Source organism: Sus scrofa, chromosome 1 (genome assembly GCF_054392235.1).
Source record: "Sus scrofa isolate SSC_HxYL_T2T_F1_AM1 chromosome 1, Sscrofa_HxYL_maternal_Yorkshire_Landrace_v2.0, whole genome shotgun sequence".
NCBI classification, from domain to species: Eukaryota; Metazoa; Chordata; class Mammalia; order Artiodactyla; family Suidae; genus Sus; species Sus scrofa.
In genome coordinates, this window is record NC_139383.1 from 170,995,003 (window position 1) to 171,010,874 (window position 15,872).

The following is a 15,872-nucleotide window of genomic DNA, read 5'->3' on the forward strand; positions in this document are numbered from 1 at the left end:
ATTAACACTAAGCCTTAGAGTTAACAGCGTGATAAAATGCAGCAATTTTCCACCTGTATCACACATCCCATCCCAAACTACATAGCTGCCAAGTAAGCCCAAAAAATCTGCTGTGTACAACCGGATCCTCTTAAGCGTCTTTACCATCACAGACCTGCTTTGTTTGGGGTAAATATGAGGACAAATACAAGAAAATAGGACTGGAAATATTGAGGGAAAAATTCCAAAACATAAAGGTTTATTTACTCTTCTTTATAGCTCTTCAGTCAAAAGACCATTGTTAGACTAAAAATATTTTGTAAATGATATAATAATTTGGGGAGTAATTACTTTCAGAACATTGTACTTATGTTTTAAAGTAACAGAGAAATAATGACTAAAGGGAAGAAAATATGTCAGGACTGTAGTTTTGAATTTCTTTATCTCAAAGGATTATTTCCCTGAGTACATGAAAACAGGTTAGGGGTGAGCATGTGTAATTTGAAAGCATCTAGTAAGAGTTCAGAAATCTGGCTGCTCTGGATATTTGGAAATATTGATTATTGTTGTGGTTCTTTTTTTCTAGATATTTTGGTTTTTGAATACAGTCACTGGGTTGAATTCACAGAAAGTATAGGATGAAATAGGTAAATATTGGTAATGTCTCCAGGACTTTTTAGCTTAAAGGGAGGAGATTAATGACAATAAATAAATTTAGGGTCTGGGGTAGGGAGGTTATGAAGGCCAAGTTTATATCCTTTCCTGAGCCACTTTTGGGATTCTTGTGACCTCATAGAATTCTCTTACTAGGAGGTCATGTTTCCTGATTGGACAAAAGAGAAATGGAAGGACCGAAAATAGCCACATAGCTGTTCTAAAAGGGTTCCTAATTTAACAAAGCCACATAGGCATTGAAAATGGAATATTTTTCTCTATCAAAGCCTTTGCTGTCCTTGCCTTCCATATTGTTTTAATTTATGATAGGAATAAAAAGATGGGAAAAATGACAAAATAACCGTCAGAGATAAGTCTAAGGAAATGAAGATCAGGATGTAACAGCAGTAAAACTTTTATGTTTGAGCATCTTTGCAGAATGAGTAGGATTTCCAGAATGTTCTCAAATTACTTATTAAGCACTTTGTGCCAGGCTCCATGTTAGACCATGCTGATTCCATGTGGAACTCTCCATAGCTCCAGGCAGATGATGGAGATAACACAAGAGTTACCTAGAAAAGGCTGCAGTGTGGACTGGATGTTAGGAGGAAGCCTGTAGACTGTGGCAAAAGCACCGAGTGTTATGCCACTACTACTTCTAATGAGAAAAATGGTGGAGAAGACTAATTTAGGGGATAAGGCAGAATGAAGGGATCAAGTCAAAAGAACCCAGTAAAAATTATATACATTTCTCACTCCTACTGCCATCACTTTTATCTCCCTGAGTAAGCAGTTGTCCCACAGAACTGAATGTTTTCTCTTTAATAAAGATTGTAATAAAAGATAGGCAATGCGTGATATGGACCCTGAAAACTCCACTTAAGAAACTTGCTAAAATTTCCCCTGTGACCAAGAAAGGAATCTAATCACATTCAAGTATAAAATGGTATTTTATTTGGAAAATAATTTAGAAGAAAATGTGAGAGTTCCCTATATTCCTTCATGTAGAGTCTTGGAATTTCTATTTGAGGGCCAGTTCTGGACAGGCTTGCCTGCAGGACTAATGATGTAGGAAGCAAGTATAAGGAGAATGTAAGTCTAGAAGGCACGGAGGTGGCATTAATAAATGTAAGTAGGACTCTTCAGAAATGTGCAGAGAGGTGAGCTGTTATTTGCACTGTACATATTTTAGCATCTGTTATTTGAAGATGCATTTAGGAATTAAGATTTAATTAAAAATAAATTCAAAAAAAGCACCTCTAAGAGATCCATAGGGGTAGGTTAAGTTCCAAAGTTTTACAACACAATACTCTGATCATTAATGTTATCAATAGAGGAAAAAGTTTAATTTCTTCAGCCAAAAGATGAGTAAAGTGGCTGCTCCAGTTTCCCCAGCACCACAGAAAGTGTAATATACTGAGTGCAGTGTGCTGTTATTGTGTTATTACATCAATTCTCCAGGCAATTAGTCTCATGGACCTGTACCAAACTGGCATGTTTTCCTCTTTCTGTACCTCTTGGAATATCTTAAATGCTTCAGGACAGATCTTTTTTTTTTTTCCCACAGATTCAAATTAATAATTGTGATTAGGATTTCCCTGGTGGATCAGTGGGTTAAGGATCTGATGTTGTCACTGCTCTGGCTTTGGTTACTATGGTGGCACCAGTTTGATCCCTGGCTCAGGAACTGCCACATGCCTGGGATGTGACCAGTGTGATTAATGGACCAATGAATTAATTTAATTTGGGTTTTAGTAAAACATAATCTCCTTCTCTTGTGAATTCAAACTTTTGATCTTGAGATTATCAATCCTAGGTGATGAGCCTAATTTTTTTGGCGTTTCCTGTGACATGGTAAAATAAGATGTTAAAGTGGAACTATTTCTGCCTCAGTTTCAACTGTGCTGCCAATGCCATGCTGACATGGGTGTCAGACATACCTTCCAGATGGGGAATTTACAAATGAAATTATAGAAAACTTGTTCCATGATTCTTGGATCCCTTAACCAGATTCAGAATATAAAAAATTGGTCAGAGTGGAAAGAGGAATGGATCCTTGCATTGCTGTGGTGTAGGCCTGCAGCTATAGCTCTGATTCAACCCCTAACCTGGAAAGTTCCATATGCTGCAGTTGCTGCCCTAGGAAAAAGTCAGTAGTACTGATCTTGTTATTGTTAAAATTCTGATATGTTGTTCATCATGGATTTAGCTTCAATGATGTTGATTTTAAAAAATACATAAAATATTATTTATTTTAACTCAGAATTTTGGTCTCCTTTTATATTTTGTGCCCAAGTATCTTAGTCTCACCTTTGTCCTGGCCCTGTTTGGAACAGTTAACTTTTCCAAAGGAAGAAAACTTGGTGTCTCTTATTTGTAGGAACCATATTTCTCTCCCTCCCTCCCACATTATCATTTTACTGCCAGATATTTTGTCTTTCCCAGACTCCTCTGGAGACTTTCACTTTCCAATCCATCCACAGATGTCTCTCTAGGCATCCACCCCCGTGACTTCAGTATTGCTGCTTGGTGTAATGTTGCACTTATACATGTGGCCAAAAGGTAACAGAAGTTTCTTCTCTAATAATATAAGTGTTTTAATCTAATGTTCTAAACCAGGACTTGGCAAACCTTTTGTGTTCAATGGCCAGAGAGGAAATATTTTAGGCTTTGCACACCACCCATCTCTGTTGCAGCTGCTCAGCTCTGCCATTGTAATGCCAAAGCAGCCACAGATAGTATGTGAATAAATTGATGTGATCATTCCAGTAAACTTTTATTTAGAAAAACCAATGCATGGACGGCTTGACCCATAGGCCATAGTTTGCAAACCCCTCTTTAAAGCTATGGTGCTTAATTACCCCATATTTTTTTTTCCTTAGCAGCAATTAAAAAAGGAATAAGAATCTTTAAGATAATTGCTTATAGAGATCTTTATCCATTTATTTTTTTTAACTATGAGAGCATTGACAGCCTTTTTTAAAAATTAATCTGTTTCCTATGCATGAACACTCATCAGGTAATAAATGAGTGGCCTATTTTTATAATAGCTTGCATTTATTGGCAAGACCACTTATATAAATTGTATAAATGAATCCTTAAAACAACTGTGCAGTTGTTATTATTATTCCCATTTTAAAGATGAGTCAAAATTCAAGCAACTTGCCTAAGGCCACAGAATCATTGTTGGGTAGATCTGGGCAATGAGTCGAGGCCTTCAAAGTCCTAAGCCTCTCCACAGAAGAGCTCCTGCTGAAACAAACACACAGTGTGGCTTAATTAGAGTAATTTTTGGATTAACATGGAAGAAAAAAAGAAGTATGGTCTTAAATACGGAAAAACTACCCAAAAATGGGATTAGCAGGCAGGGGGCAAGTATTTTGATGATCTTGCATTGAAGGTTGACCTAGGATGGGTTATGATTTTATGGAGCTTAGGGAGCTTATATTGGGGTTTAGATGTTTCTTTCCTGTTGAAGTTTGTACCTCATTTCATACTTAACCGTGAAGGTAAATGACCCTGACCACTCACTGTAGTATTCCTTGAGGTGACTCCTCCTTACCTTTTCTAATTACTTTAACTCTCCGTAGAGAATAACCTAAATATGCTTCTTGGGCTTAGGTCTGCAATGATACCCTTAAGCATTACAGCGGTGGCAAGAACTGAGGGAAGCTAAAGAATGTATTTTTGTTTTCTGTATTTGGAAAAGCAATACACACATGTATGTATGTATACCCACATGTGTGCATGTATATGTATGTGTATACATGTGTGTATGTGTGTGTGAGAGTGCAGTCATCTGTACTTTGGTACATATTCTGTTTTTCTTATTATTTATTTATTTTTCTTTCTGTACATCATGGGGATAAAGTTACTTTTACAAGTATACATTTTTTTTCCACCCTTTGTTCTGTTGCAATATGAGTATCTAGACATAGTTCTCAATGCTACTCAGCAGGATCTCCTTGTAAATCTATTCTAAGTTGTGTCTGATAAGCCCAAGCTCCCGATCCCTCCCACTCCCTCCCTCTCCCGTTGGGCAGCCACAAGTCTATTCTCCAAGTCCATGATTTTCTTTTCTGTGGAGATGTTCATCTGTGCTGGATATTAGATTCCAGTTATAAGTGATATCATATGGTATTTGTCTTTCTGACTCATTTCACTCAGTATGAGAGAGTCTCTAGTTCCATCCATGTTGCTACAAATGGCATTATGTCATTCTTTTTGATGGCTGAGTAGTATTCCATTGTGTATATATACACCACTTCTTCCTAATCCAATCATCTGTTGATGGACATTTGGGTTGTTCCCATGTCCTGGCTATTGTGGACAGTGCTGCAATGAACATGCGGGTGCATGTGTCTCTTTTAAGTAGAGTTTTGTCTGGATATCTGCCCAAGAGTGGGATTGTGGGGCCATATGGAAGTTCTATGTATAGATTTCTAAGGTATCTCCAAACTATTCTCCATAGTGGCTGTACCAGCTTACATTCCCAGCAGAAGTGCAGGAGGGTTCCCTTTTCTCCACAGCCCCTCCAGCACTTGTTATTTGTGGACTTATTAATGATGGCCATTCTGACTGGTGTGAGGTGGTATCTCATGGTAGTTTTGATTTGCATTTCTCTTATAATCAGCGATGTTGAGCATTTTTTCATGTGTTTGTTGGCCATCTGTATATCTCCCTTGGAGAACGATCTATTCAGGTCTTTTGCCCATTTTTCCATTGGGTGATTGGCTTTTTTGCTGTTGAGTTGTAAAAGTTGCTTATATATTCTGGAGATGAAGCCCTTGTCAGTTGCATCATTTGAAACTATTTTCTCCCTTCTGTTAGTTGTCCTTTTGTTTTCTGTTGGGTTTCCTTTGCTGTGCAAAAGCTTGTCAGTTTGATGAGGTCCCATTGGTTTATTTTTGTTCTTATTTCTCTTGCTTTGGGAGCCTGACCTGAGAAAATATTCCTGATGTTGATGTCAGAGAGTGTTTTGCCTATGTTCTCCTCTAGGAGTTTGACGGTGTCTTGTCTTCTATTTAAGTCTTTTGGCCATTTTGAGTTTATCTTTGTGCATGGTGTGAGGGTGTGTTCTCGTTTCATTGCTTTGCATGCAGCTGTCCAGGTTTGCCAGCAATGCTTGCTGAGTAGACTTTCTTTTTCCCATTTTATGTTCTTGCCTCCCTTGTCAAAGATTAATTGACCATAGATGTCAGGGTTTATTTCTGGGTTCTCTAATCTGTTCCATGGGTCTGTCTGTCTGTTTTGATACCGGTACCACACTGTTTTGGTGACTGTGGCTTTGTAGTATTTCTTGAAGTTTGGGAGAGTTATGCCTCCTGCTTGGTTTTTGTTTCTCAGGATTGCTTTGGCGATTCTGGGTCTTTTGTTGTTCCATATAAATGTTTGGATTGTTTGTTCTAGTTCTGTGAAAAATGTTGTGGGTAATTTGATAGGGATTGCATTGAATCTGTAGATTGCTTTGGGTAGTATGGCCATTTTTACAATATTGATTTTTCCAATCCAGGAACATGGACTATCTTTCCATTTCCTTACATCTTCTTTAGTTTCTTTGATTAAAGTTTTATGGTTCTTGGCATAAAAGTCCTTTACCTCCTTGGTCAGGTGTATTCCGAGGTATTTGATTTTGTGAGGTGCAATTTTAAACGGTATTGCATTTTTGTATTCCTTTTCTAATATTTCATTGCTGGTATACAGAAATGTGACTGACTTCTGAATGTTAATCTTATATCCTGCTACTTTGCTGAATTTATTAATCAGTTCAAGTAGTTTTTGGGTTGAGTCCTTCGGGTTTTCTAGGTATAGTATCATGTCATCTGCATACAGTGACAGTTTGATCTCTTCTCTTCCTATATGGATGCCTTTTATTTCTTTGGTTTGTCTAATTGCTGTGGCTGGGACTTCCAAAACTATGTTGAAGAGCAGTGGTGAGAGTGGGCATCCCTGTCTTGTTCCAGATTTGAGTGAGACGGCTTTCAGTTTTTCCCCCTTGAGGATTATTCTGTTTTTCTTGAATACATACAGACCTGCTGTTTTATAATTAGTTACCACAAGCCTCATATTTTTCAAAATATTAGATATTTTCACCTCCAAACCATTTTATATTTTAAAATGGTTTCATGATTTAGTGAACTATTAATTATTGGAATAATACATAAATGTAAGGTTAAGATTCAATTGAAATAACCACATTGATAGCTTTGCTGTATTTGTGTCTAGAGTAAGGAAAACATCAGGGAGCACGATATATGTGTCCTTGACCTTGGGGCATATGCCTAAATACAGGCATTGTTCCCAGTTTTCCTAGAGTAAAATTGTTCTGTGTCATGTAGAAAAAGGAAGAAAAGTTATTTTTTACATATTGCTATGCTGTTAAAGTGCTACATATCTACTTGAAGAAACCATGAAAGTTTAAGAAAATGAATTTGTGAGTTATTGGGGTAAAATTCCTGCAGAATAAAAATATGGGCCAAATACAACTTTCTAAATAAATGAAAGCCAGAGCAGTGAATACTAAAGAGAGTTAGAAAAGGCAGGAGGGTGACCTTTCTAGGTAGTTGGCTCTGTGATATGCCATCTAAACTTTTAAAGCTCTCCAGTGGTGGGAAGGCACTACAAAAATGCATCATTGATTATATTTAAATGAATATCTTAAAATGTTCATTTTTATGTTTTAACATTATAGAGCTACTTCATTAAATGCAAAGACCAACACCATCTCATAATTAGTTTAGCAATGGCCAGGATATTTTGTGGACAAGATTGACTCTGCTTGTGTGAACATTTGGAAACCTTCTATTGATTCATTTTTCTTTTTTATTTAAACACTTTGTTTGGATGAAACCTTTTCATTGCTGGTGCCTGCCTAATTCTATATACGTTTTCCCTTAAGCATCTTTCAACTAGTAGCAAAAAAGTTTCCAAAGAAGACTGAGAATATTAAAGATGCTGAAAGAATGTCTCAATATTTGCAAATTTATATCTGGTTTCAAATACTAACTTTTTCTCTTCTCTCTCACCAGAGATTGATGTAAACAAATAAGAAGCATGAGGGCATTGATAAAAGCTCATTACAGTAATCTTTTCTTTATTTTCTCTCAGCAAAAAGATTTTGCAGGTTAGTAGGAATTGTTCAAGTCTTATTTTATCTTATATTTCTTAATTTTATGACAAAATGCATATAATGGTCTAACAGAATGTTCTTCATATTTACTTACTCAGGCATAACAGACCCCATCAACCTATGTCTTTGTTGTGTGCTGAGTCTTCCTGCTATAAGCATCTTCTTTCCTCTAACAGTGCTTATAATTCCTGAGGGTACTCCTTAGTCTCTCTGTGACAGGTAACCTCATTTACATGAAACGTGTTCTTTGGAAGAACCAATTACTTCACTTGATAGCAATCATTATCAAATCTAAATTGATTCATTTATCAACTGTATTAGGTATATCGAGACCCTGAGCCAATGGGAAATAGAAAATGCACATTGTAATGGAGCAGATAGTTTCAGACATCGAGGGGGCAGGTGCAGTGAAACGCAGTAAGAGGAACCCTCAGTTTCAGCAAAGGAATTGATGGTTTGAAGATTGTGGGGTGAGTTTGTGTGCCTATGTGTGAATTCTAATTTCTGTATATTTCATTTACATTATAAGGGTGTTTTTAGGAATTGTGTTTCATCCATCTGTATATAGGTTTAAAGGGTTTGTGTGTCACCAGGGGATGGATAAATCTCCAGGAGACAAGAGACTAACTAGACTCTCTAGTTAGTAATTGTAACAAGAGACTAACTCTCTAGTTAGTAACTGTGACAAGAGATTAGACTCTCTAGTTGGTAGTAAATGTGACAAGAGACTAACTAGACTCTGCCTTTGCTGACATTATCCGCAGTCTTGATGGCTCTTTTTCGGGGTGACAGCACTGGGAATATGGAAAGCGTTTCTTCTTTTGGTCTTGATTACTTGTTAACTTTCATGTTAAGAACCACGAACACAAGGGAGACTGAAAGGTCACAACCTTCCCTTTGGGCCTGTAGGTCCAAATCAGGAAATTAATCTGTCAAGGAACATTCAAGAGGTGACAAGAGGAGGAGGGTGGGAAGATCAACGAGGAGGTCCTGAAATGGAGCAGGATAAAGGTTTTTATTTTTTCCCTTGGTCCATAAAGACAGACACATTTCTTGGGAACATTATTCTGGGACCAAGACCCAGGCAAATTTTCTAGAAGCCAAAATGAACCCAGTATGGTGGTAAGAGATGGAACTAGAACTGCTTCCCACCCTCTTTTTTTCATCCAAGACTCTTGGGCTATCCTCTGTTGCTAAGCTTCTTCTTAACCCTATAATTCCTTTCTATCATTCTCCCTCTCACTCTAACTCACCTATGTAAGAACTGTAATTACCAGACCTGTTATGTGGCAGGCAGTGTTCTTGGAATTGGGGAGAGAATAGATAAGTAGCCTTCAAAATACCCACAATTTTTTTTTTTTTTTTTGTTCTCAAGAACTAGCAGTGTGTTCTCAGCTCTGATTCCTCCGTAATGACTACTCTCAATATTTTTCTTTCTTTTTGCTTTTCTTAGGATCATACCCACAGCATATGGAAGTTCACAGGATAAGGGATGAATCAGAGCTGCAGCTGCTGGCCTATGCCACAACCGCAGCAATGCCAGATCCAAGCCACGGATCCTTCACCCACTGAGTGAGGCCAGGGATCGAACCTGAATCCTCATGGATACTAGACGAGTTCATAACCTGCTGAGCCATGATGGGAACTTCTTCAGTATTTTTCTTGAACATTAAATTTGTTGAGAGAGGACCACACCCATCATCTGTACTTCTTCCATTAGGTTCCAATAGATTCTGAACCCTATCTATCAATTCCAATATAACTGTAGTTACTAAAGTCACCAATGACCAACTAGTTGAAAAACCCAGCTTATGCCGAATTGGCTTCTCCACTGCACTTGGCACTATTGGTTACTCTTTCCTTCCTGAAATTGCTTATCTGGGATCTTCTCTCTTATCACCACTTCTTATTTTTATTTGCCCTTTTATTGTTAATGAATTTTAGGTGTATGTTACTGTCCTTTTTCTTTGACTAACAAATCTTTCCTAGAAGATCTTACTCACTTCAAAGTCCTTGTAAGGATAATTGTTGTAAGTATATCAATAATTAGCATGTGTTCAAACTCAATCCTAAGTGATTTATATTACAATATATAGTTATATGTTGTTACTTCTCTCAAAATTATTGAAAATGTAACAATAGTTTCTCCATTTCAAAGTTGGGGAACTTGTTCAAAGTCACACAACCGCTGAGTGGCAGAGCTGGAATTCAGCACCATCTCCTGTTTGCAAAGCCTGTTCCCTTTCCATTGTGACATGATGTGTCTCAGTGTATCTCCTCTTTAAAATTCTACTTTCATGTTTTTGATTGCCACTGATGTTCATTCCTTCAATTAAATAAACACTGATGTTCACTCCTTCAATTAAATAAACACATATTGAATGCGCTTGTGTTCCAGGTACAGGACTAGGTACATAACCTAGAACAGACCCCGCTCTGCTTAGGCTCTCTTATTTCTGAAAGTACCTAAATTGCATTCCGTTAAAAGGTAAAGTTATCTTTCCCCTTCATGCCAAATCTGCAGGTTTTCTATATTCCCTCTCTCAGTGCTTCTTAGTCCTGGTTCCACATCAGCCTCATTTGTGAGAATTGTAAAAAATGCAAGTGCCTGGCTTTATTCTAGTCCTACTGTTTCATATCTCAGGTGGGTCAGGGCTTCTGTATTTTTATACAACTCCACAGATGATTTTGACCTTTAGATGGGTTAGAATTCATGTCTTCAATCATGGCATTATCTATCTGATCCTTTAGAGTTATTCTAGTAATTTCTTTTCAACCCCTCCCCCACATTCAATTATCCCAACATTTGGAAGATGCCATTTCTCAAGTGACTCTTTGAAGACATCACTTTCTGTTTATTCTTTTATTGCTACTACTTTATTTGAGAACTTTATCATTTTCCCTAGATGCCAAAATCACTTTTTAAGAAAACTTTGCCTCCCTTCCTGAATAGATCTATACTCCCACCAGAGTGATATTTTGAGAACTCAAATTTAGTGATGGCATTATTCAGCTCAAAACTTTCAATGGTACCTGTTACCTGTTGGATGAATTCCAAGCTTGGCTGGGCATATAAACCCTTCAACAATATATTCAATGCTATTACCTTTTTGCAACCTGGTTCCATTTCTGGCTTTATCTCCTGCCCTGGTCTTTACTTCATTATAAGTATTTGTTTATTTAATGGGTCCAAAAAGAATGGATTTAGGATCTAGTCCTACAAATTATTCTACTGTTTTCTGAATATGCAGTGGGGCAAGATAGTATGAGAAGTTGTCAACACATGTCATAAGGTTTGGCTGCTTTTGGAAGCATTTTAAAGTACTTAGCTTTCTAGGTGAAAGGATTTCTCTTATAGCAAGAGGATAATAGTATTTTCAGTGTTACAATTCATTAATATTTAATGCGATGAACTCAAGTTTCAACAGAGACAGGGTGATAAGAACAATGATCCTTCCCAGTTCTTACAAAGAGGACTGGGCTAGTAACTCTAGCTGAATTAGTCATTCACTTCCCTAAGACTGGAATAAAGGAAACACTGCCTTGGGGGCAGTTGAAAAAAATAAATATCTACATTCTCCCTTGTGCTGTAGGCTCCTGGAGGACAGGGCTTGTTCTGCCTCATTCACACTTCAACTCTTCAGCCCATAAACAATGCCCAGAACATAGGTGCTGCCTGTCTGGTTTGAATTTATTTATTTTATAAAACTTTTCAAAATAAACAGCTAGTGTCTCCTATTGCTTCATAGTAAATCTGATGCACATAAAGGAGGCAAATTGTATCTTTGAGATTTTACCCAGGTGGCTCGTACAAAATTTCCAGCTGATTTCATTGCTCTATTCACAACTGTGATGAGCAGATGATGAGTGAGAAGAAGATTCTCATTGACCATAGGTAATTTAAAAAGAGTTTGTGGACTACCATAATATGCTCTGAACATTTGAGCATTGATTCAGTGGACCTAAAATCTCTCCAGGAATGACTTAAAACCGCATAGTTCAGAGGGAGAAATTCAGAAAAATGACACACTTATTTAATTGTATGTTGTCTTATGAAAGAGGGAAGTAGTTCCTTCTAAACCAGACTGAAGCAACTGGTTTGTACCCTGATACAGGTGACCAGATTACCTTTCTCATTATCTTTGCTTGTCAAACTCAGGAAGTTATTAATGAACATAAAATGATCCAGTCCTCTTAAAAAATCCAGCTACTGTTCTCATCTCCTGACCTCTTGCTACAGAGAATTCCATATACCCAGCTAATGAAGTATTACCTATTATTAGATCTAAATTTACTGCCTGCTAATTTTATTGAGTGTCTCTATGCGCTTATATTAGAGAAGAGGGTAAAAGGGGAAAACTCATTCATTTTCACTATGCCCTTCATTGGAATCCCTTATATAGTTTCCTTCTTTTTCTTATCTTCATGCTTAATTTTTTTTTTTGTACTTTAAAGAGGGCTGATTATTAGTGTGCTTTAAAAAAGTAGACATATAGTGACAAAAGCCTTTTTCCATATTTACTGCTGGAAAAAAAATTAAGCCCCCCCCAAAAAAAATCAATTTATGTAAATTCAGATTTATTTCTGGGAGGCTTGAACAGTTATTGTGGTGGATCAGCATGCTTGTTTGCTGGATTTTAACTCTGTCTCAGACAATGCCTCTTCTGTCTTCTGGCAGATTGTCTAATATCATTAGGGGTCTCTGGTGATGTTTCATTGTTCATTCCATGTCTTTTATTTCCCTAGTAAATTCTGGATGACTGTAAAATGAATATGATTCTCCTTTTTTTGTGTGTGTGTTTGTTTGCAAACAAGTAGAAAGGTCTATAGCTTTGTACAGAGAAAGATGGCAAAGGAAGACTTGTGGTTGAAACACACTTGAATTTTAACTATGGCATCTAAAGCCTTCTTTATAGTACAGCAAAGGACTTGGTATTTTGCTACTTCCCCAGGATATGGGGAAGGAAAGATTGTATGAGGTCCCTTGGTGGCACACTATTTTAGCATTTATAAAATAATTTTTGTAAGAAGACCCCTATTTTATATCTATCTATCTATCTATATTTTTTTTGCTCAATTCTCTGTAAAAGCAGAGAGGGGCTGAGTAAAGACTAGATCACCAGCTTTCTCTCTATTCTATTAATAAGTCCCTCATACCTAGAAAGTGCTAGAATTTCTAGAGATTGTATTTCTGCTGCAGAAGTCATTTTGAATTTGAAGAAAATAGTTCATCTTGCTGAATTTACAATTTTTTTGTATCCTCAACAAAGAGACTTATCTCTTCTCCTCTATTTCTGAAATTGTAACCTGTAAAATATTTACCATTAGTGATGTAACCTACTAGAATTGCCTAAAAGATATTCCATTGTTCTGCTCAAATAGGTGTCCCTTCTCAGGACCAGGGGAAGCCACCAGTTCAGAGGAAAGCTGAGCTTGCATAAAATATGGCTGGGAAATCTGTCTAAAGAGACAGAGCTGTAGCATTTTGCAGTCCTGCCCAAACTAATGAGAAACAGCTGAAACCCATCTGTTGCCTTCAATACAGGCATGAAAGCAAGGGATAGACCTCCTGTCATAGAGCAAATCACATAGGATAAGGGTACAATGGACGTTGGGAATAGGTTCCAGCTGAGGCCTGTCAAGAAGGTGTTCACAGTTGGTAGCACCTTCCCAAATGCCTTAAAGATTTGCTTGAAGTGGATTCATGATCTTTGTTTCCCCAGCTTTCCAGTGCTATAATGAAACTCTTCCTATCTGAAATTCTTATAAAGGTCTCTGTGAACTTGATCAAATAAAGCATTTGATACTGTAGATGTGGTACTGTTATAACAATGACCTGAAATATTTAGCAATTGCTTAGCAGTTGGCTGACAAACAGCAAAAAAACTGATATGGGAGGCTGAAAATATAGTGGCATAGGTTGTGCAAAATATTTTTAAAATGCTGTAATCTACTATATATTGAAAGGTAGACTTATATATAGGGGAAGAGTCTGGAAAACAGAACTGTAGTAGTGTGTACTTGTGACTATACAAGCTGTACAGTTGTGTCTTAGCTGAACTGGGAGTGTATTCAAGAAATAATTATATTGTCTTCAAGCTGACACAAAAATATAGAGAGCATCTAGAGATTTAGGGCCTTGAATTTTGGAAAAACTTACTGTTTCCAGAGATTTTTTTAGAAGGTTTTGAGTGACAAAAGTCTAGCAAAACATCTCACCCAAGTCACGTGACTCAGGAGAAGATGAGATTAAAAATGGGGCATTTTCACTGTTTCCTATAACTTCAGGGTCATCACCATTCTATTAAGAACTATGTTTAGAAATAATTTTGGTTGTAGTTGCTAGCACACACAATTAGCTAAAGGCAAAAGGATTAGAAACCTAAGTTATTGAGAGAATTATGTTGTCAGAGAATCCATGAGCTTTTACCAATAAGACCTTTGTTCAACATGTGACACAAGTTGGGCTTCCAACCTTCCATGAACAGGAGACAGACTTCCAAGGCTGTGAATAGTCAAGTGGAGCACTTTTCCTCCTCCATGTCCTCCTATCTTCATGTGTTGCCAAGGAGGATATGGATAAGGATGAGCCTTCCAGAATATAAACCAGAAGCCACTAAGAACAATGGCCCAGATGTTCCTCCTGGAAAGAAAAATCAGGGCCTATCTTATAAATCTCTCCTGTTCCTTGGTTGGGGAGCAGAGATTTCACAGATTCTGCCAGAAAGATCTGAAAATCTCTATGAAGCGATGGACTGCTTTATCTCCACATCTTTTCCATTGGATTGAATTCTGTCCTTGACCCAATATTTTATACTGGGGAGAATATGTAGAGAGCTTAAACCTTCCATTTTTAACCCAAGATTACCAGGTCCAGAAGAGCCACATCTAGACCTTATGGGGCTAATACACATTGTTCTGAGATCCTGGATTCTAAGCTGGATGCAGTGACTAGATGGGTTTCCTGCCTTGTGTGTGAGTTCTATAGGTAGGAAATCAAATGAAAATATCTGGGGATTTTATGTCTGGGAAGATCGTGGCAAAAACAGTGTGATATGTCATCACACACAGTTCCTCTTTGTAGGAAGTGAGAGAAACAGATTCCCTTGCACATAGGACTGAGCGTTGGGTGATGGAATGTGTTTCAAAGGGATGTGAGCCAAAAGATCCTCTAGCTTTTCTTGTGTGGCTACAGGGCTTAGTGTTGTGACAAGATGGAAGGAGCCAAGTCAGAAAGTTACTGCCAGGATACCAGGATACAGGATACATATTTCACTGTGTTAGGCCACTGAGCTTGTTCTATCTTGACTCATATACATCCAACTGAAACTAAATAGTCCCTATTTTGGGCATATGTAATTATATCATTGTGTCCTGAATAAAATGTACCATTTAAGCTAAGGGTTTACTACTTTGGGTATATCTAACTTCCTTGCTGTCCTAATTGTATTACGACTATGAAGCTTGCACATCTTTAGATGAGTAATAATATTTTCATTTTCCCATTATTTTAAATAGAATATTTAAATCCTTGGTTGAATGTTTAAATTATTGTTCAAACCACTGTAGAGACTGAGGGTAACCTCATTTGTTGGCTGGTAGGAAGGCTACGTGAATACTTACTAGACAGCAAACATATTAAAAAACAATCCAACGTATGAAAGGCAAAGAATATCATTGTATAAGGTATCAACTGGGGTTTTTCTCAAAAGCAAAAACTGCCTCTAAAATAAATCATATACTAGTTTTACTGCAGAGAATAGAATCAGTAGTTTTCTTCAAAATATTTTGTAACTTTTTGGAAGTCTTGGTTAAAAACATTTGTAGGCATTGCTATATAAACACAAATTGTGCAGACCAGCACTGTCCAATAGAACTTTCTGCAGTGATGTAAACTTTCTATATCTGCACTGCGCCATGTGATAGCCACTAACCACATGTGGCCACTGAATAATTAAAATGTAACTAGAGCAACTGCAGAACTAAATTTTTAATTTTATTTTTATTAATTTAACTCAAAATAGTCTCATTTGGCTAGTGGTTACTGAATTGGACAGCTAGTTATAGAGCTTACCTGCCCTTTAGAGTCAAGAGTCTACTGCTCAAAATA

General features: G+C 37.2%; 1 protein-coding gene across 10 annotated transcripts in view; it reads left to right on the forward strand.

Moving 5' to 3' along the window:
* LOC102165284 (uncharacterized) overlaps window positions 1–15,872 on the forward strand; it is a 780,066-nt gene that overhangs the window by 372,427 nt on the left and 391,767 nt on the right. Inside the window, exons 2-5 of one of the 10 annotated variants that reach the window (XR_014816045.1) lie at window positions 7,662–7,756; window positions 7,861–7,981; window positions 8,084–8,232; window positions 9,216–12,534. The exons of 7 other annotated variants lie outside the window; for them this stretch is intronic. The gene's annotated coding sequence lies outside the window, so the exon portion shown is untranslated. Of the gene's footprint in view, window positions 1–3,078; window positions 3,157–7,661; window positions 7,757–7,860; window positions 7,982–8,083; window positions 8,233–9,215; window positions 12,535–15,872 lie in introns of those variants that run through there. 2 more of the 10 variants (XR_014816042.1, XR_002346122.2) reach the window with 2 other exon arrangements.